At 43.5% G+C, this 22,758-nt stretch overlaps 1 long non-coding RNA gene across 3 annotated transcripts in view; it reads left to right on the top strand.

The window, feature by feature from the left end:
• The window catches only part of LOC141419581 (uncharacterized), a 36,593-nt gene extending 14,267 nt beyond the window's left edge, over positions 1 to 22,326 (top strand). For 2 of the 3 annotated variants that reach the window (XR_012444221.1, XR_012444220.1), the window contains 3 exons: positions 53 to 7,757; positions 10,206 to 10,328; positions 21,947 to 22,326. This is a non-coding gene — a long non-coding RNA (uncharacterized lncRNA). The remainder of the gene's footprint in view (positions 1 to 52; positions 7,758 to 10,205; positions 10,329 to 21,946) is intronic. The other variant, XR_012444222.1, reaches the window with a different exon arrangement.
• The last annotated feature ends 432 nt before the right edge of the window (positions 22,327 to 22,758 follow it).

The following is a 22,758-nucleotide window of genomic DNA, read 5'->3' as shown; positions in this document are numbered from 1 at the left end:
TGTGGGTGTTTGGAATGGACTGGTAAAAGTAACACTGCCTCCTTCCCCACAGTGTTGGTCGTGCAAGCTCCTCCACGAAATGCTTAACTGACAACTTGATGGCTTTAAGATGATGTGTAGCAACACGTGTCCCACTGCTGGGTAAGTTCTGTGAGGACAGGGGTGTCACCTGTTTTGTTCAGTGCTGTAGCCTCGGGATCTGAAAGAGAGCGTAGACATACAGTGTGACTGCACGAATGACTGGGGGCAGTCCACAGAGGTGGATACACTGCCCTGTACCACAAACGTACCGGCTTCTGAGTCAGCATCACCTCACATGTGACATCCAGGTGTGCAAAGCTCACTTTACATCTCACGGCTGCTGCCCTGGGCCCTCCAAACATTCTCCTCGTAATGCTGGGAGGGACCACAGTTGGTGACGGATGCCCTCCATCCGATGGACAAATGCAGCTTTGGCCCTTTGTCCGGTAATGGCCACTGTAGTCCTTGCTCCTTGATTTCTCTAACTTGGTGGTGCTTATGGTTTTGGATTAGGAGAAGTGGCTCTTCCTTCCTGCCTGAGGCTCAGCCCTTCCCAGGCAGGGGCAGACCAAGGTGGCATCTCCTCATTAAGTCACCAGAGCCTGCTGGGGCTTGTCTGATTAGAGTCTCCTTACACACTGATACAGAGAACTTTCTGCCTTTGCAGTTCTTTTGTTTCGGAACAAAAAAGCATGGCTAGGAAGCTGCAAGGCTGGAAAGTTGTTAAACACAGACACACTCACACCAACCCAGATTTGCTGATAACAGGAGAATGGGAAGGCCTGAAGCTGAGAGAGCGTTTCAAGGTCACAGGCAAGGAGGGGCCTGCGGTGGTGATGATGGAAGAGATGAATAGACAACAGTTGAATGCATTATTTAGTGTGTTCCACATCACAAAGCCAAGAATGGCTCCTTAGCACCAGAAGATTTGATGCATCAGGCTGGCTGTCTCCTCAGAGGACACCCCCAGTCTCTTCTTGAGTTCATGGAGACCTGGTTGTCTAGGTGACAACTGTCAGACAAGAAGCTGCAAGCTGAAGGATAAAATCGCCTTAGCTAATAGAGCGGCATGCTATTATGTACCTGAAGGTTTAACTGCTGTATTACCCTGAAAGAATCATTTGGAGGGGAGGAAGGAGCTCGCTTTTCCCTGGGCTACATCAGTGAATTCAATCTCTATTGAAGAGAGACTAGCATTTTAAAAACCACTGTGTGCGGGGCTTCAAGTCTTTTTCTTCTTTCTGGTGAGAAATGATTTAATAATGAACTTACAACTGCAGGGGCTCTAGTCAGCCCCCTGGAGCCCTGGAAGAGGGAAGAGGAGGTGTGCAGGGGCAGGGGCTGGCAGGCTCCATCCTGTTCAGTCCCTGCTCAGGCCCAGGCTCTGTGACTGGGGTTACCCTGGAGCAAGTTGCTTCAAACACATGTAGAGTCTGAGCGATAATTTTCCTCCCTCACAAGATTGCCGGGTGCCTCTAATTAACAGTTGTGAATTCCTTAGATGGGGTTGTTATCAGATGGAAAGGGGCTAATTGTGCCGGTCACAACAGTTAACCTCTTCCAGAAGGAAGAGTGTGTGTGTGCGTGTGTGTGTGTGTGTGTGTGTGTGTGTGTGTGTGTGTGTGTGTGAGCTGTGTGCTCCTTGGTTCTTTCTGCAAACAATGCAGAAAAGCTTGAGAATCATCAAAATTCTTTGGCATCAAGACACCAGCAAATGAAAGACTGTTTTCACAGAGACCACGCCAGAAGTGGCCAATGTTTACTGGACTCTTTCTACTGCTAAGTGCTTTACCAGTTTGCTCATGTGTAACGCTCAGCATTCCTAAGTCTTAAATGTGGTGATTATTATCCTTGGTCTACAGATGGAGAAACCAAGGCTTAGTGAGTTAGGGAGACTTGCCAGGGCCCCACCCTTTTATAAAGTGAGGGCCTTTTACATTCAAAAGTTCTGCCACTGATGGAGAGCTGATCATTAAAAGACAAGCAAAAGCCTTTATGCGAGAGTCTAGACAACTTTCCTAGGCTGTCCCACCCTCTGGGCATCACAGCAACCTCCTCCCTTACTTCTGCTCCAATTCCTGGCTCTGCTCTGTTTTCTCTCACCCCTTCCTTGGACTACAAACAATCTCTGTGCTCTACTTCCCTGTGGCTGAAGTATCTTACCTTCCCATCTCTACACCACTTCAGAGGCAACCCCATAAGACATGCCTACGTTGGTCTCCATCTGTGTTGTGGAAGGTGCTGGGTAGCTAAAGAGACAAAGGTAAGTAGCAGCAAGACACTGCTTTGGAGAAATTTGCTTTGGAAAAGGAAAGGGACAAGAAAACGAACAATCAACACAACATGACAAACACAATGATAATAAAGAAAATAGTAACAACTATTTTTGGAGCGCTTCTGCTGTGCCAGGCCTTCTGCTGAACGCTGGAAATGAGCCCATGAGGAAAGGGACTATTACTAATTTTATTTTAGAAATGAGAAAACTAAAGAAAAGGGAGGTTAGAACACTTACCTGTGGTTGTACAAGTAGGAAATGACAGACTGGGAATTTGAACTAAAGCACTTTGTCTCTACAGCTGATGCTATTAATCATGATGCCCTATTGGATATACAGACCCGTGTAGAAGCATGCATATATTATATAGAAAGCCCAGAGGAAAGATCACAAAGTCCTTCCTGAGTAGAGCAGGTCACAGGAAGAGATAGAGAAAAGCTACATTTAAAAAGGGAGGAAGGTTGTTGTGCCCAGAAAATAAAAGACCTCTAAACACCGGGTCCTACTTTTGGCTCTATGGCCTGTATCTAAGTTTGCATAAGAAATCAGTGCAAAACTAAGTGGCATATATTACTGATGATGATGACTGATTATCTTTTATGGTTTTCATGTGTTAGGGGTTCAGGAGTGGCCTGATTAGGTGTTTTTTGACTTGGAATCTCGTATGACCTTGCACTTATATGTCAGCTCGGGTTACAGCTATCCAATATGATGCACTCACATGACTGGTAGGTTGGCGCTGGCTATTGGCCAGGGATCTAAGTTCTTCTCAGTGTGTACTTCACTCCACAGGGCTGCTCCAGTGTCTTCACAAAATGGTAGCTGATTTTCCCCCCAGCAACTGGCCAAGGTAGAAGATAAATACCTTCATGAATTTAATGGAAGTCATACCCTGTCATATCTGCTATTTTCTACTGGCAATACACACCAGCTCTGATTCAACCTGCGCTTGAAATTCCCATATGTTGAATGTGAAAAACTATACAGTGCCCTCCCTTGCCTTAAATTTGCTGGTCCAAGGTGTAGGATTGAGGAGCCCAGGAATTTATGAAGAGATGGTGCGTATTAGAAGGTCTATGGTTCTGAACAAAATGGTAGCTTTGATGAAGAAGGAGGCAATAGGAAGGTGGGGAGAGGGGCTGGAACTGGGGACATGTTTAGGTCTCTTGCTACCTAAGTCAACGTGCCAAGCACTCTGGAGAGCTATTATCAGTAGACCTTTGGCCAGGTCCATGTTCTGGACTGTGAATCCTACAGGAACTAAATACATCTAACCAAAGTTTCTTGCATCCAGCCTGAACATCTGCTTGTTGCTCAATGCAGAAGGTAGCTGCTAACAATATTTTCAGTAGATGAACTTGAATCCTGTTTTCTTCCTTCTGCTTCAGTGCTTTGTGCACACCTGGGATATGTACATACGGGAGTTCAAAGCCAGTGATAAATAGCTGTTCGATGGCAAGTTAAAATCTTTTATTGGAAATAAGCATGGATTTAATTGACTCAACATTTTATGGTATCCTAATTTGGGTTGGTCTAGATACCAAGCTAGATATTGGGGGAAAGTTGTAAGCAAAAAGACATGGTCCTTGTTTATATGATGTTGATGAGAAAAAGGTATTACTCAGACAGCAATGTAGATAAATGTGTAATTATGAACTGAGATAAGGTACCATAAAGGAAAAGATAAGGCATTGGGGATTAAACACAAAAAACACTGAGGAAGTGGTGTTTGAGCTGAGGTCTGAAAGATTAATAGGTTTTAAAAAGGAAGAGCATTTTAGGCAAAAGGGAACGGTATATGAAAAATATGTTTTTTGCAACTGAGGGACTCCTAGTGTGTCCGAAGCAGAGGAGGTGAATGGGGGTACAGTGTAAGAGGAGGGTAGATAGGTTGCCAGGGACCAGATCGCGCAGAACGTTAGAGCCATGTAAAGATAGCCATGTTTTAAATGATGAGAGGCCGTGGAAAGTTTTAGAGCATTATGGCTACATGACCAGATTCGTACTTTGAAACTATCCATGTTTGACATATGGAGACAAGATTAGATAGGGAAAGGGAGTGGAACTGAAACCTTTCAGATATGCAACGGACAAGTTATCATGAGCTGCAAGATAAAAGCATCAATTCTCAGGAGTCAGCTGAGGATGAAGGGAAATGGGAAGTTGGAATGGAGGTTCTAAGAGGTAAGAGAACAAGTTGTGTAGAGAAAGAACTTAGTCTGTAGTAACTCGGGTCTTTGAGCAGTGGTCTTTGTTGCTAAGAGGTATTGGACATTTCTAGGTATGGTTCTGACATGTAAGGAGCTGTGGCCTTATAAATCCTAACTCTAATGATCAATATTATTGTTCTATTGAAAAGCAACCATATTATGTCATAAAGTTATCTGTGGAAGTCTTCACTGAGTAGAACAATTCTTCTGCTTTTTGGTATAGTTTGTAAAATCGCACATATTGTGTGAAACGTGTTTCCAGGTGGAGGCTTTAGGAGTAACCAGTAAGTGTAACTTTAACTGCACCTCTGAAATGATATTTTAAAAATATATGTAGGTGTCTATATCAGCTTTGATTGTTATAATGAGATATCATAGACTGGGTGACTTGAACAACAGAAATTTATTTCTCACAGTTCCGGAGGCTAAAAAGTCCAAGGTCAAGATGTTGACAGACTCAGTTCTTGGAGAGGGTACTTATTCCTGACACACAGATACCTATCATCTGGCTGTGTGTTAACATGACCTCTTCTTTGTGGTTTCATTGAGAGAGAAAGCTCTGGTGTTTCTTCCTTTTCTTATAGAGACACTACTCCCATTATGGGGACTCCACCCTCATGACCTCATGTAAGTGTGATTAATCTCTCAAAGACCCTAACTCCTCTTGTTACCCCATCACATTGAGGGTTGGGGTTTCAACATATGAATTTGGAGGGGACACCAACATCCAGTCCATACCAGTAGGAAGACCCAAGACCAGTGGAATGGACCATAGAGTCTAAAGAGAGAGCAGATAAGTATAGGAACTTGATTATAATGGTGGCATCTCAAATTAGTTTGGAAAATGATGGACTGATTAACAGGTGGCATTGGGACAACAACAAGCAAACAAATGATCAACTAGAAGAAAAGTTACCACTTACACCACAAAATACAAAACTCCCAGAAAAGTCGATAGGAAGAACAGTAATCAAACATAAAAATGGTCAAAGAATGTAAGCGGATATTTTATAGAGAAGAAATATAAATGGTCTAAAAGTTGTAAAAGATGCTTAACTGTACTCATAATATAAAAAATATAAAACAAAACACACCAATATACCATTTACTTTTACCTATCACATTTATTTAAAAAAAACAACCGACTACTTACTGTCTATTGGCAGAACTACAGGAAATGGGCACACTCATATCTTCATTGTGTATGTGTGTGTGTGCAGGGAGCTAAACTTGGTATGATCCCCTATAATACAAAATTTGTCGATATTCACCCAAACTAGAATTGTGTATTCAGTTTTGCCCAACTATTTAACTTTAGGATTCTATCCTGAAGAAATAGTTACTTTCTTTCCTGTAAGATGATGTTACACACTGGCTACGCATTGCAGAAGCACTTGAAATAGCACAAGATTGGAAACAACCCAAATGTTCAACAATGGAAGACTGGTTAAATATATCATATCCTTTTGATTACTGAAAAAAATGAGTGCAGGAGATCTTCATCTATTGAGGTGGTAAGATCCCCAGGATATATTTTAAAACGAAAAAAGCAACAAGCAGACAATGATGCTCTTTTTTGATGTTAGGAAGTAAAATTATATCTATACTCAGATTTGATAATGTATATATAGAGAAATTAGGGAATGATCCTCTGATAGGCATTTTTTTTTGCATTTTAAAAACTGTGAAATAAGAATATCTTCCAATATGTGCCACTTTAGAATTATAATTATCTGTATTATTTTCTTTCTTGGTGGTACATAAAATAATGATGCATCTTAAAGTTGATGGCACCTTTGATTTGATGGAATATGGTAATAATAACGGTTACCTATTGTGAAGGGAGGCTGGAGAAGGGATGAGGAAGAGTCATTTTATTTTTGTGCCTTGAATGGTTTTCATTTGAGTCATGTGAATTTATTTCCTACCCCAAAATTGAATAACTAATAATATTAATAAAAATGAGATAATAGGAGCTAATACATATGCAGACAGTAGATTCGTTTCTAGGGTCTATGTCCTCCTGAAGCAATGCTCTAAGTAAGGACTTAGTTCTAAGTGATTAAAATGGGGCACAAACTGACCTACACATGGCATGTGCTAGTTAACAAAACACAGCAGTGCAGACCTGGGTCTTCCTGGGAAGCTGGTGGCTCTTTAGCATTGCACTCAGTTTGGCCAGTTAGGGCAGGATATGTTATTTTTTTAGATTGGATTAATGCAGCTTAGGTTTGAGAGGCAGAAAAACGTTGCATCACCAAAAGCCTTCTAAGAGGCTGCTGTCAAGGTGCCTACTGTGACCTAGAAGACATGCTCAGAGCTCTTAGGTAAAAAATCAATGCTTAAACAAACATAGAACTGAACTGGGACCTTGCTTTTACCTTTTTCTCTCTTCAAAGACCAGATAAGCTCTGAATTAGATAGATTTTTCTTTTTGGCATTTATTTTCCTCTCCTCTCCAACTCCCAGAAACCTTTATTAGGCTTCTCTGGGTTAAATCTAGTTTCTAAGTGTTGTAGTTTGGCTCTTAAGTGTCCCCAAAAGGCCCACGTGTTAAAGGTTTGGTCTCTAGAGTGGTGCTTTTGGGAGATGGTGGAAACTTTAAGAGGTGAGGTCTAATGGTAGGTTTTAGGTCATTGGTGGTTGCTCTTGAAGGGAATTGTGGGACTCTGGTCTTTGCTCTTTCTTTTTCACTACCAGGCCCCCATGGGGTAAGCAGCTTCATCCTACCACGATGTGCTACCTTGATACAGGCCTAAAAGCAACAGAACCAATTGACTCTGGACTGAAACCTCCAAAATTGTGAGCCAAACTAACCTTTTCTCTTTATACGTTTTCTTATCTCAGATATTTGTTATAGTAACAGAAGGCTAACATACTAGACAAGATGTCGACAATAAGCAAGCTTACAAATGCCACAGGAAGTGGCAGATAATAGTATTGAGTTGTATTCCAAATACTTTTTCATGAAAAGTAGAACTGGGAGAAATCCTGTCAGGTCTTTCTTTTTTGAGTGGAAAGATGTATAACTTTATGGAAAGCCTAGTTTAGATTCACAAAAACAGTTCCTCAGTAAACAAGCTCAATGATTTCTCAGTATTCCTTTAGTGACTCTTTCTCTCAGATTCCCTGCCTGAAAAATGGGTGTGGTAATACCATTTCTTCTTTCTTTAAAGAGCTACCGGAGACTAAATGACAGAGTGTTTGGGAAGACATTTACACACGAGTCTATTAGAGTGATACAGGTAGAGGTAAGTTTCTATTTTTCTGAATTTATAGGAAAATCAGAGTTTGTGTCGTGTGGTCATTTGACAGAGGCTGGACATGTCTCAGCTAGAGTCCTCTTTCCCAACTGCATTGCGTGACAGTTAGGAAGCATCTCTGAACAATGACAATTTGGAGCAGGAAGGGGCTGGGCCTATCATCACCCAGTAAAGGAACAACAACAAAGTACTTTCATGTCTTTTCTGCCACATCCTCCTCCCAACAGTCCTTTGAGATAGGTACTAATATTCCTGTTTTACAGATACAGAATCTGAAGTTTGCAATAGCTGAAACTTGGACCTGGGTTTTCGGGTTCCAAAATTAATGCTATTTCCACAGGACTGTCCTGCTCCTTCTCCTCTGTGCTCTGAACTGATCTCAGCAACGTGCTGCAGAAACCATAAAATTCTGGGGCCTGTGCTGCCAAGGGGACCAGAGATAGAAATAGGGAATAGGGATCAGCCATGGAAACTTCTTCTACTTCTTACACAGGCTATTAGCACATGTGTACTAGGACACATGGTGACCATCTGGAACTGACGTGACCTAGGTCATTGCTGAAATTCAGTCTAACAACAATGTACTCATGTACTCAGGTTACATAGAATTGTAATGCTTTAGTCCCCAGTGTCATTATGTTGGTTGACACAAAGTAAAATATCAGTCAGTATATAGGGCCGTGGAACTAGTTGACCGTAATTGTTTTAAGGCAGATTGTGTCCTAATCCCTGCTAATGATCTTGCCATGCAAGATTATACAAACAAAAGGGGCATCCACAAAGGCATCAAAGTCAGTTCCATGAGTCAGGTGCCCCAAATGAAGAGTCAGATAAACAGCTCCTAGAGGAGCCTCTTCTTGAACCAAGAACACAAACTATTAGATGTTCAGAGAACCAAAGACATCCTCTAGGCCAAAAGAATGGGATGGCTTGTTCAGGGGTTCACTTTGAGGTAAGTGGTAAAGTCTTCTAAATCCTGTTCAAATATTCCCCCTATTGAGTCCCAAGACTAACATCAATCCATAGCACATTGTCTCAAATATTCAATGAACTGATTGGAGTGCTTAAGGGTTTCCCACGTCCCTTATGCTCTGGATCTGCTAAGGGCACAAATGGGTATTTAAGGGAGCCACAAACTTATGGTCTTCTCTGAAGTTCAGTTTCTTACTTGGGTTGAGATAATGGGGAGGCTATGAGAAAGCCTTTGTGGACATATGGGAGAGGAAAGAAGGAGTTATCTGCAATGGTTGATATATGGCTCTATCATAAAAGACTGGATCAGTGCAGGAGCCAGGACAGGTAGACAAGACAAGAGCAAAGAAAGGAAGCACATCCCAAGAACATTGTCAGAGTCTTTATGCTTACATAAGAAATCTTCCAGATCAGAAACAAAATCCAAGGTTATAGTCACTAAGAATACCATAGGAAAGGGAAGGAGATCCATTCTCAATGTGGGGTCAGTGTAGACAGGCTGAGGTCATAACAACAGTGTGAGGCACATGAGCTTAGATGTTCATGTGCTGATAACAACTCTCTTATATTAGCAATTGTAGTGTAGGCTCAGAGGGCTCCAGAAGGCTGGTATTGTTTCATAGGTGGCTCTGTAAAAGTCTAAAAGAAATATGTGTAACCTTGGCTTTCAGAGTGATCACTATTGCTATAAAAATATGCAGATAGAAGCAGAGTCCCCAGTCAAGGAGTTTCATGGTAGCAAAAGAACTACCCAGGGTTAAAATGGTTGCGTAATTGAGTGTCACATTCTGTTCAGTGAGAACCTACACAACCACAAACAAGCTTAGGACCAGATCAGTAGAAGACCTCAACGGCATGATGAACCAAAAGTTGTAAAAAAGCAAACTAAGGAAGCCCCTGAAAAACAGTGTTTGGAGGTGCCCTGCTGAATGTGGGTGGGGCTCTAATGCCATCTTTCCTCACCATAGGATAGGTTGAAAATCTGGCCACCCCTCTAGATCATGGAGAAAAGAGAATATGAATATTTGGAAATGAAATCCTCCATATGCTGTTGTTGATAATCAGTCTAGTCTTTGACATTTATTCCAAGGCAGTTGAATAAATTAATTGCTTACCTGTAGGCACTGAAGTCTGTGAAAGGTACTGGAATATGAACCCACATAGCCACTTCTCTCTGAGATCTTTATACTTAATAGTGGAAACAAACACACAAATGGATGATTTTTGGTATAATTTAGTAAGATTGAGAGAGATAAGGGAATATAGAGAAGAGTCTCACAGCTCAGCATAGGATGTTATAGAAGCTACTGGAAGGAGAAAAGACTTGGATCCCCAATGGGGTTAATGCAGCAGGAGGAGTCAGGGGACATAGAAAACAAGGGGATGGAGAGATTCAAGAAGTAATGAAAAGGTAGGTGGGAAAAGGTGGTGGTAAAGGAGCTTCCACAGCTTCAGTTTTCTCAGTTTACAGAGGCACCAGTATCTTTCCAGAGCCAAGGCTATCGATGCTGGAAGGAGGCCCAAGGAAAGCAGCACAGGCCGGAAGTGCCTCTGAGAGGAAGGCGTGAGTTGCTGAGCAGAGACCAGGTATGTGAAGGTCAGAACTTGCTGGTGTCTCAGCCACTATGGTGTAGAGATGGCACTGTTACTCATTTCATTCTCTGTCAAGGTCATCCCATGACATGTTACTCTGCTGTTTGTGCTCATGGATTTGACTTTGAAGTCTGTCTCCTTGTGGAAGAACACTCCTAACGCCTTGGAATAACATACAGTCTAGCCAGGAGGGCAGGAAGTAGAGTAAGGGGAAATCTTGACATCCTACAATGGAGGTTTGTCCTGCCATTCTTTAGAATGCCTCTGCCCTTCCTTTATGAGGGTTTACTCCAGCAAGCTATGACAAGAGTTCTGCGTGGAGTAGAGACCTCTACTGTAGCCATTGTCTCCAACCACGGCTCAGTCGCACCCCTTCCCTTCTAGTTTAACAGCCCACCGAAACCACCCTCCATCTTCTCTGCCCACCCACGAATGCTGTGAAGCTGTTCACTCACAGTTCAGTCTCACCTCCATGTGAGCTCAGGTTCACAGATTTCTTCAGCACCCCACTCTCCAACTCCATTCTTGTTCGAAAGAACTTCACTTAAATGCAATACCATCGTTATAATCTTTGCTTTTACCACTCTCTTGGCATTTATTACCTACTGCCTTGCTATTACTAGTTTTTCATGTTACTATATCTTATCTCCTTCCTGGCTCAATAAAACAGTGACCTTCTTGAAGGCGGGATGGAGCCTTAGACACTTGGTTGTAGCATTCCACAGCACCGCCCCATACTGGCTGCTATGCAAACACTGCTTTATTTGACTGGTAGATAAATGGGCCTGGGAAATGCTCTGCTTATGGCAAGCTGGCTCTTTTCTGACCACTCTCCCTCTCTAGATGGAACCAGGGAGAACGTTACCAATAAATATGATTTTCTTATTGAAAAGTGTGTGGATGGTGGTTAACAGGTGTGAGTTAGTGTGTCCTGATTTTCTGGAACATCATGCAGCAGGGCATTGGAAGAAGGATGTGACAGAAACCTGTACCCTCTGAGGTTTGTGCCCCCCTCCCTTCCCTCATCCTGACGTTGTTTCTAGACATTCATTTCTGTGGGCCAAGCCTGCCTGTCACATAAAGCGAAGACCGTAGTCACCCAGCACCCTTTCTTGCACTTGATTTGTCCTGCTACAAAGGTGAAACAGACTTTCTCTTTTTTTTCCACTTGATTTATGGAGCAGGAAAGAAAAAAGACTGTGTAAGTGAGAACCACAAAGATAACTATTATTTCTTCTCAGGCTTTATTGGAGAGTTTTCAAGATCAGTGCCTCATGAACTTGGGATTTGCCTGCTGAATCAGTTGTTCCTGCTTGCAGGGTTGAACTGTGGAACATTGCGAGGCTGAACTCTAAATGTTGGTCTAAAGAAAGTCGGTTCCAGGATTTTCAGTGGTGGAGTATTCCTGGATGAGTAATGGTTTTGAGCATCCTTATTAGATATGATGCTTGGATTTGGTCTTAAAAGTGGGACAAATCAACAGACATTTCATTGCTGCTTGTGGTTAGAGGTGAATTAAAATCATGGATTTTCTAATTCACTCAAGGCCAGACTATCTTTCATTTTAAGCCTCAACGTTTTTGCATTTATCTTTGTTTCTTGAGTTATTTGTCACACTTAAAAGGACAATGTAACACTTGAGCAAGGTGGAAAAAGGCTCCAAGACATTGCATTCTTCAGCTTAAAATTCTCTTTGTTTGTCCTAGCCTCATTCCAGGCCCTGTGGCAAGAACCCTTTATGTTTTGCCTGGAACAGCCTCTAAAATATCACTGAATGCCACCAATGTAGAGAACAGGGCCATGTAATTAAAATAATGAGGGAACACAGAAAGATTAGGAGTGGTGATATACTCATCTTAACCACCTGCTATGGTTTGAATGTGTCCCCTAAAGTTCATTTGTTGGAGACAATCCCCAATGCCACAGTGTTGAGGGGAAGGACCTTCAAGAAGTGACTAAGTTATGAGGGCACTGCTGTAGGAAAGGATTGATGCTTTTATTGCAGAAAAGGGTTAGTTATCACAGGAGTGGGTTCCTGATGAAAGGATGACTGCTCCCCTTCCACTCTCTTTCTCATTCTGTGATGATTTCTGCCACACAGCATAAAGGTCCTCACTAAATTCAGCCCCTGGTCTTGGGCTTTCCAGCCTTCAGAACTGCAGAAAGAAATCTTTATTCTTTATATGTTATCCAGTCTCAGGTATTCTGTTATAGCAACTCAAAACAGACTAAGACACCACCTTAATCGCCCTCTCCAGGACTATTGAACTGGCAAATTCTAGAACATTGATTTAGTCCTACGATGTTTGGGTTCAAGGATCAAACTTGCTTTCCTATCTTCTCAGACACCGCAGGTTTAGAGACACAAGTTCTCTTCAAGCTAAACTTGACTTCCTCAGTCACCGTGGAATTTCTTGAATAGCAATTGCTGAGCTTTCTATAACCACAGATGGGACGGTCTTCATGCCAAAGATCCTGTTGTATTGCCTCCATAAAGAAGCTCATACCAGTCAAGTCACGCATCCCACATTTAAATTGCAATACCTGGCTGTCGACAACCTAACTCAGCAACAAAGCCACATTTTTTTCAACTGTAATGTACAGCAGTGATTCTAAACTTTGAGTGCATCTGTAAAACAAGTTGTTAAAATGCAGATTCTGGTTCAGTAGTCTTGGGGAGGGCCTGAGACTTTGTATTTCTTACAAGCACCCAGGGGATACCACACACTGATCTAGTCTTAAACCAAGATTAAAAATAGGTATTTTAAATTTGGCCAGATGAAACCCCCTAAGGGCATTTGGCTTCTTATCTAATCTTACAGCCCCTACTCCTTAACTCAGTCCATCTGCTTCTGACCCTAAAGGACTTGAGTTATTTGGCTTTTAATTCCAGGAGACAGGAGCCTCTGAGATCTGCTTATTATTAGTGCTTGGTGAATGCTGTTTGCTCTTATTGAAACTGATTATGAGTGTCCTTTGAATGTTAGGTTAAATCAGTCTTGCAAACATAGTGGTACCTAACTAATTTGGGTCTTGTCTCACCTCCATTCTGTTGGGGCCCCCAAGGCCTTTCATCAGGGTACACTATTTACTCTGCTTCAGAGATAGCATACACGCTAAAGCCTCATTCTCTAATTCACCTTCTTCCCCAGCTCAGAAGATTCCCCATACTTAATGCAAGGTGGAATCATAGCAAGTGAAAGGCAAAAGGGACTTATGGAGGTCAAGGCCTATACAGAACACTTGTAGATCATTCTTGAACATGTTTTTGGAATTCTCTGAGAATTCTTCAGTACTTCCAATCACATGTTACCTCTCTGTAATTTTTGCTGTGATACTGCCTTCTAGAACTAACCCCTCTTGGAGTCCAGTGTCAAAATGGCATCAGCCTCTGCTGACTTGATCACAGTACTTAAAGATCATTCCCTCACTGAAGCCCACAGCCCCCTGTAGCTTTCATGGGCACGAGCAAGGTGTCCTGTGGCTTCTGACTGCAGAGAATGTGTTTCAAAACATCTCAAAGGCCCCTAACTAGGCTTAGAGTCAAAGAGTAACATTCTACAGGGTGCTGGTGGCTCACGCCTGTAATCCTAGCTACTCAGGAGGCAGAGATCAGGAAGACTGAGGTTTGAAGCCAGCTGGGCCAAATAGTTCCAGAGACTCTATCTTGAAAATATCCAACATAAAACAGGGCTGGTGGAGTGGATAAAGTGGTAGAGTGCCTGCCTACCAAGCATGAGGCCCTGAGTTCAAAACCCCAGTGTTGGAAAAAAAAAACCAAAAGAGCAGCATTCTAATCTGCCTTAAAAGCAGAAGGGTGAATTCACTACAGAGCCATAGCTCCATATCAGTTTCCTCATATACCATCCTCTCCACCCACACTCTGACCCTTTTTCATATTCTCCACATAGGAGATGGGTTTCAAGAGTACTTAAGAACAGCCATTTATGAGAGCAGTTTGGGGGCTGGGGCACAGTGGTAGTGCACTTGCCTAGCATGCCCAAGGCTCTGGGTTTGATTACCAGCACTGCAAACAAAGAAAGCAATTTGGTGCTACCGAAAAGAAATGCTGACATATACAGAAAGAGTCATGTGCTCATAGCGACTCTGCTCCCAACCTGGGTTGCCAGACAAAATCCAACATGCACAGCCCAAACTGAACTTCTGACAAAGCGTGAATTGTTTTGAGCAGAAGCATGTCCCAAAGTTTGCATGAGAAAAAAATTAATCATTTATCTGAAATCCAAATTGACTTGATGTCATTTATTTGCTAAATCTGGTCACCCTATCCCCAACAAATGCCCATCAAAAGGCGAGTGGAAGAATAGATTGTAATATATACACTCATTGGAAATTGCACAGTAGTCTAAATGAATGAAATACAGCTATCCAAAAAAACATAGATGATGCTTAGCAATATGAAATCTGAAATAATAAGTCTCCAAAGTTATAAACAACATGATGTTCTTTTTGTTGAAGTTACAAATAACTACAACTATTTGTATATTAAAGCAATGTGTCTATCTGCAATAACACTACATAAAAAGGAAAGGGAAGAATGAATGTATGATTTATGATGATGATAAATTTTCTCAAATGGAGGGGCAAGGACATAAGTTGACGGGGTGATGAGGTGTAGGCCATTACCTTTTGTTTTGGGTAGGGCTCTTAGTAGTAGTTATGGGGTCTGCATGGTGTCAGGGCAGAGAAACAGCAAATGGGTTATACAGGAGGCTATTATTGTAGGCCCAAAGGAGGAATCTCTTGGTAAAGCGGCTGCATACGGTGGAGGCTAGAGAGTGCTAAAAGAAGCAAAGCCTCGTGGGCTTTGAGGATATTGAGTAAAGAGGCAAGGGAAGGGTTATAATGATGGCTCAAACTCATAGATGCAGACTGTATTAAGTATTTTTTTTTATATTGCATCCAAAAGTGGGTGGAAAGTTTCTAGAAAGAAAAGGAAGGTAAGTCCAGCATTTTTCTTAGTTTCCTAGTAATGTGTAATCTATCATTTTACTAAACCTTGTCATTGTTTCTAAAATTTGTAACCTTCCTCCTCTCTTGTCAGCTACTATAAATATGCTGAATGATATTCTTTCAATTAAAATAAGTTTGGCATAAAATTCATAGATATATGATGACTGCCAGCTCTGAGACTAGAGATGGCGATGGACTGGATGGCAAGGGGGAATAGCAGGGAAGCCTGGCTAATTCTCCAAAAGTCATTCCAAGAAGAAGTAAAAATGATTCCCTTGATGGTACCTCTGGATTTCTTATGTCTTGCCTGCACCAGCCTGTCCTCCCCACCAAGGTCACAGAATCCATCCTCTCAATTCATCCTACTCCAGTTAGCAAAGTCTACTTTGCTACATACTACTAAGGAAGTATGTTGGGTTCTGGAAGTAGCAAGATGAATAGATTATAGATCAGGTCCTTATTGAGGTGTTAGCCAAGCAGGAACACAAACCAACAGCAAATATCTATCCTATGTTTGGAGTACTAGAATAAACACAGGCTACTACAAGAGCAAAGAAGAGGGGACAATTGATACTGCCTGTAGTAGGAGTGTCAGAGATGGGTGGCATTGGAGCTGGATGTCAAAGACTAAGCAGAAGTCGGACATGAAAAGCAGAGAGAACAAGAGCAATGACTTGGAGGTGAGGCATCCAAGGGTAGACCGGAGCCAGGTCGGGGCAGGCCTAGATCTTGCTGAGGTGATTGAACTTCGCTCTACACGCTATGGCTTTTAAGCAGGGTGGAGTCAGGAGGAGATCTGGGTCTTTGGAACAAGCTTACTGGCCACGCATGGAGGATGGAATGGAGAGAGCTGAGGCTGAGGTCACAGAGAACAGCCAGCAGGCAGCTACAGGACTTCCCGTGAGTCACTAAGAGCCCACAGAGGGGCTGTGGGAATGAATATACAGTCAGTGACGTAGGAACCAGAAAAGGCCTGGGTTGTGAGGTAGGTCACTCCCCTCCTTGCCAGCCACCTGGACAGGCTGTGTGAAAGGTATCAGCCTTTGAAGAGGTCAAGGGAGGGAAGGGGGCTGTGGTGGCAGGAAGGGTGTTTCCAGAGCACACCTGCCAAAAGAAACCTGTGACTCAATGGATGCCATGTCTGATTGCCCAGAAGATTTTACAGTCCCCAGCTATCCTGGCTCCTATCTACTTCCGCAATTCCACACAGCCTCAGAGGTGGGACACCAGCCAAGGGGTGGGGTCCGTAGGGCCTTTTAAAATGTAAATAGTGTCTCTACCAGCCATGAGCCTATCACAAGGGAGTGTCTTTGTAGGAGGCACATACCACAGGGAGATTGACAAAGAGTGGGAAAAATGTCTGTTTTGAAGCCTGCAATTCTCGTTCTGATTAGAGTGGTCTGGCTTGCGTAAGAATTGAGTTCTATCAGTCCCGTGCAATAGCAAGCAGACTCCTGTTTACAGTGCTCACTATGTGCTGGCTGCTGGTTCTCCAAAACAACCACGCAAGCAGCCACTTCTAGCTCCACTGTCTAGGTGGAGAAGTAAGGCTAAGAGAGTCCTAATAATTTGGTCATCAGATGGAGTCTAGAAATATTCTGCCTATTCAAACTGGCAATGGGATCGCTCGTAATCTGACCAGTCCATCATTTTCTTTGTTAATGACCAGAATGCTGATGGCAGTTGCGCTAGGTGAAAAACCCTTCTCTCTCTCCCATGTTATAAAGTACTTCTCTACAGCACAGTCATCCTGAGAGCCATGTTTAGCTGCAAGGTCTTTTAAAAAACCAGCCACCATAGGAATCGTGTTAGTGAAAGACTAGGGCTGCCAAGGCATTCAACAATGCCCGATATTCTGTTTGCTTCAGCTGACACTTAACAGTCCAGCGGTTAGAAGATGGAGAATAATTATTCAGTCTAGCCGGGAGATTGGGTGATAAAAGGAAACTTTAGGCTGCTGATTAAAATGTTTATTTAAGTGCAAGTTCAGATATGTCTTCAGCATAATGTGCTGTAGGAAGATAGGGATCTGTCCTCACAGAGAGACACCAGCAGGGGCAGCAGGACCCTCCCTCCCCCTTAACCTGTGCTCACTCCCACAGGGCTTTGTTTCCTGCTTGACTCTAGATTTTGTGAGGCTTGGATTGGGCAGAATGGCAGAATGCTAGAGCTCTTTGTCCAATCTCTGCATTTTACAGAAGAGAAAGTCAAGATTAGGATATGTTGTGACAGTGCAGACAAGAGCAGAGAATGTTCTGGAGCCTGGGTCCCTTGATTTCTGGTCTGTTGTTCTGTACCTTGTCTTGTGCTCATCCAAGTGTGTGTAGCCTTTATGAGACATGTTTTGCTTTCCACCCCCTCTGCCTCTTTTCTGCATTGCGCTTCCCAAATTTATCTTCCTTATTTCTTTTATTTTCTTCCTCCTCTGTGTTAGAATATTAAGTATAGTTTATAAGTAATGCATAATTTAAACCCATAGTTTGCCTATGTCTTGAGCATATATACACCCAACTTTCTAGGAAACTACTATATCCAGTGGTCAGCAACCCACAGCCCACAGACCACGTATAGCCTGTGCCTGTTTTGGTACATAAAGTTTTATTGAGACATGGTCACCCTCATTTATTTACATATTAACTATGGCTGCTTTCCTGCTATAATGGCAGACTTGGGTAGTTGCAACCAAGACTATACAGCCTGCAAAGTCTAATATATTTAATGTCTGACCCTTTGCAGAAAACAGAGAGAAGCTAGAGAAAGATATTACAGATTTAATTCTAATTTGGGTCATTCCTCCTCCAGGGAGCCCAGGCCTAACTTCTGTGCCTACAGAGAAATAGAAGGTCTGAGTCATGTTTACAGTGAACCATTTGAGAGCAGGAGAATTCAGTAAGAATGTCATGAGTTAGGACTGGATCTCTAACCTTTGATTTTTTATATTTTAAACACGGAAGAAACTCAAATTCAGTTTCTTCTCTTACTTTTGAATCTTCAATGCTTCTTCCTTAAAGCTCCATGGAGTGGAGCCTCACAGCTATGCCTGCTCTTCCTGGTGGCTTGTCTGTGTACCTAGGGACTCCTGGCTAGGGTTCAACTTGGTCCATTGGAAGCACATATTTGCTCTGGCCACGCATCTCACAGGCAGAAGTGTAGCGCATGGGATTTCATGGGTGCCAGTCATGAAGCAGGTAGTGTTACATCAATGCCACCTCACCATTCATGGTTTTCCTCTAAGAAGTGCTCTGAATGAAGGCAGTCCTTCTGGCATTTTCTTTTCCTTGCTTTCTTTGCATGTTGCACATGCTGACATGGGATACTATAGCTTGACTTAGACCCTGTTGATGCTCCCATAAGCTCATGGAATTTTGAAGATTGGCAAGTCAGCCTCCCTTATACCACCAAGAAGCTGAGGCCCATGGTCAGACATTCTCTAACAGTCATCTTCTTCTCACTCTTCATATCTTTGGTCATAAATGAGAGTCTTTCCACACAATTTGATTTTTTCTCATTTCTTTTCTGCATTTACATCTCTTTTTTATGTATGATCTTTTCCCTTCTCTGCACCTAAGAGCAGAGTCTATAAAGAGCACATTTGCACAAAGCTCTTCAGATTATGATGCTCACATTTCTTTGCTCAGAAAGATTTTCCTCCAGTTATATTAGAATTTTCTGGAATAATCTGGAAGTCAAACTCCTAGTGAAAATGTTTGGGTCCAGGTTGTTAATTGAATTGTTGGGAACCTGTAGATTTTTCTGCAGCATCCTGGGACTTCTCAGTCTGATTGCTGGAGATGAGTATGGACCTTTGCCACCTGCTACCACCACTTCACCAGGGGACTGGTGCCAGTCCAGCAGCATGCTAGATCAGAGGTTTACCACCTGTGAAGACAGATGATCAGATGTCTTTCTTACTGGTCAAGATTAAGGACAACGTGCACGTCTTTAAAACATGGAGCTTCTCAGAGAATCGAGGCTGAGACACTGGAGTCCCTGCTCCCGACGGAGACTCCAGATGCTGCAGTAACATCTGGGCTGTCTTGACATCTCAGGACACAATACAAGTTGACCTGGAATGATGTGCTGTCTTCAATGGCTTGCGCTCTTATAAGATGGGTGCTCTCAACAGTCTCCTTTAGGCAACTCTGAGATGTTGCAGGTAAGGAAGCAGGTCTGAGGTCAAAGTCACTGTGGTGGTTTTGTACGATAATAGCAAAAACTTAGAGTGCTTCTCAGAATTCTTTCGTTTCCTTTTCTGATTATGGTTGGCCAGAAGAGAAGTTAGTCTGGGATTTGAAGGTGGAAGTGAAGGAGCAGTCATTTCTCTGCTGGGAGAGTCGGGAGGAGATCTGGCAGGTGTGCTGTCACAGCTCACTGTGGTGTGGGTGGCAGTCAGGCCTGCAGCCCCTCCAGTACCCATTGGTCTTCCTCCTGGGCTTCTTGGAGTCCTGGGTCTAACATGTGTGTGGACATGCAGTAGCCTACAGGTCACCTGCATGAGTGAAGCTGAAGATGGTGCAGAACTGATTCAGTTCCTGTCTGTCCAGGAGGGCATCAGTTTGTTATTTTTTCAACTTGTCCTTGTTCCTTCCTCTTCACATCCATATTTCCTTGCTGACTCAGTCAGAGAGGCCTTCCCTGACTGCCCTATTGTAAATCACACCCTCCTGTCCTCTGTCCCTCTCCCGATGGTGTATTCTTACTGTAGTGGCATCACCTTCTAATGTGCTATGTAACTGGATTATGAGACTGGAGCTCCACTGAGGCAGAGATTTGCTGTCTGTACTCTGGCATATCTGCATGGTGGCACATACGTGGATTGTGCCCCCTAGAGTTGTGCAACTTGGCAGTAACAGAGCCCATTGGCTATTGAAAGGAAGCCTCAGGCAGTATCTCCTCTTTGCTCTCCTTCTTGGCATTTCTAAAATCCTTTCTACAGCTTCTAATTCTAATCCTCCTCATATTCTAAACCTTCCCCATGTCAGAAGGGAGAAGCCTGCATGAATAGCTGGGCTGTTTTTGTTTGTTGGCAGTTGATGTTCAAACTTGGATGTCTTATTTCAGAGATGTAAGAAAGGCACTTGATAAGCTGTCTGTCCAAAACTGTGTGGGATTTCAGGGTCTGGCTTGCTTCGCCTTCTTCAGGTAAGCTTGTTTATAAAGAGGAAACATTTGCTGCACTCAGCAGATTTGAGAGACCCTGTGGGAATGGCTGTTTATTTGTCTTTTCATCACAAAGCCTGGGGTTTGGCTCCAAGGCTGAAGGTCTTCAGCCTCTTTATTTCCTCCCCCTGGGACTTTAATCTGTCTTCTGACATTCCTTTGGCTCATGGGGTGCCTGGGGAGTTGGGGCAGGAGGGGGGCGCTTGCAGGTGGACAAAGATTCCAGGCCTCATAAGAGTGTCTGTCCTCAGTGTGACCTCCCACCAGGGACTGTGGTTCCTTTTGAGATCAGCTCCAGAGCCTAACCTTTCCCTCCCCTTTGTCCTATAAACAACCAAAGGAAGGGAAAACAAAGCCACCCACCCTCCAAAAAAACCCAGGAAACATTTATTTTGAGGAGTGACTCTTTTGTGTTTGAAGCTACATCTTACCACTTGCTTTTTATGGAATCTGTGAGGAGAAGTGAGGGGAAGGGTTGAGGCATGCAGTTCGCTCATTTTATATAAGCACAAGGCAAACTGCGGGGGTCCTGGGGCCTGTCCGAATCACACAGCTTCTCTAGAAAGGTTGCTGGGTCAGTCCCCCACCCTGTTGTGTGGCCCCCTCAGGCGGTTTTCAAGGCACCCCACAGCCCTGAGCAATGTGACCAGCCTTAAACCCCAGTGAGCAGACAATTTTCTCTGAATCAGCATGCATACCACACAGCGTTCCCCATGGAGGGACATATCGAAAAAATGAAATTCAAATCACTCCTCTGGTAGCTTTTCGCTCCCTTTCCTGGTAACACACAGAGAGAAGGCGATTCTGTAGGTGAGCAGGTGGGCAGTTATAGGACCAGACAGTGAGACCTGCAAGAAGAAGAAGGCACCAGGACATCTTCCTGTCCATAGGTGCTTCTGACAGGAGCTGCAGAGAACAGCCTAGGGCAGAGGACAAGGGGAGCCTTCACCCAGGACTTGATCCTTGCCCATCTTGCTTTCCCAAGGAGTGGAACAGCCTTTTAGGGAATGTAGCTGTGCCACTTGCCACCCTCTCCTTTGACACTAGGCCCAGTGAACATGTGGGTGCTGGGTGACCTCAAGAGACTGTGAACCAATTTTGAGCCTTATTCAAGTCATTCAGCTGTACAGTAGATGTCGTGAAGTCTCTCTTTAAAAACTAAGTACAAAGTCCTTGGCTTGGTGGAGTGATTTTACTTATGCAGAAAAAAACGTAAAGGCAAAAGATGAAACTCTGAGAGCAAACCTTTTGTGCTCTCTGAGTCTCCTGGAAAAAGAGGGCAGGCAGGGCCCCGTGCACACAAGGCAGGAGCGGCCTGTGCAGAAATGGAAACGCTACCCGTTTTTCCTTCCACATTAAGTTGCTTCATTATATTTTCAGGCGAGCGAGTCATGGGTTCCTGGTGTGCGGTGCTGTCTTTTTCAATTAATGCTTTTCACAGAAGTTCAGGTTTTAAACATCTCCCCCTCTCTTCCCAGGTCTGTTACATTTCCCAGAATGTTCCCAGCGCTGGAGATAATTCCTTTTCGGAGAACCTACATTTCTCACCTGCTGATTGCAATTAGCCACTGCCAGCTGGGGCCTGGTGTGCAGCTGAAAAGCTAACAAGAAGCGGAGACCACGCGGAACCCAGACAGGGCATAGGAGGTGCATAAATAAGGAATGGTGCCCGTGTTTATGAGATGCTCCCGTGAAATCGAGGCTTCCCGACCCTCTACAGAGCCCTCCCTCTTTTGGCTCTGGGCTGCTCACCCCTCTCTTATTTTATTTATTTATTTATTTTTGCTTCTTTTTTTTTGGGCTCTGGGTTTGTAGCCTACACTTAACATCACAGTCACGAATTTACCACTAAGTACATTTTGTTAGGCAATAAACGGCCTTGGAAGAAAAATGAAATCTGACTAGGACTTCTGTTCCAATAATGCTTGTGAATTGTGGTGGATACGGGCGGGCCCTGCATGCACATCTTGGCGCTAACCTTCACCATGAGGGCTAGAACGAGTTAGAGAGGCCTCAGGGACCCCGCATCCCACTCCATTTTCTGGATAAATAAGGTGGATGCATCGAATCCCAGATGAGGGGCATGGCTCATCCAAAATCTTAAAGGAAGTTGCAGGACTGGTGAAGTCCATGTCTCCTGACCACCTCTCAGAGCTCTAACCGCTGTGCCATTGTCTTTGACCCTTGTGGGTAGCAGAGCTGAAGGGTTTGTGAGGAAAACACCCAGTGTAAGGAGGCAATATGGTCCTCAACCCAAGGCAACACTTCTTTCCTTCCTCAGGGCTCAGGA

The sequence above is a fragment of the Castor canadensis genome, chromosome X, assembly GCF_047511655.1.
Source record: "Castor canadensis chromosome X, mCasCan1.hap1v2, whole genome shotgun sequence".
In the NCBI taxonomy this organism is placed as follows: Eukaryota; Metazoa; Chordata; class Mammalia; order Rodentia; family Castoridae; genus Castor; species Castor canadensis.
This window is presented reverse-complemented; position numbering and strand designations above follow the sequence as displayed.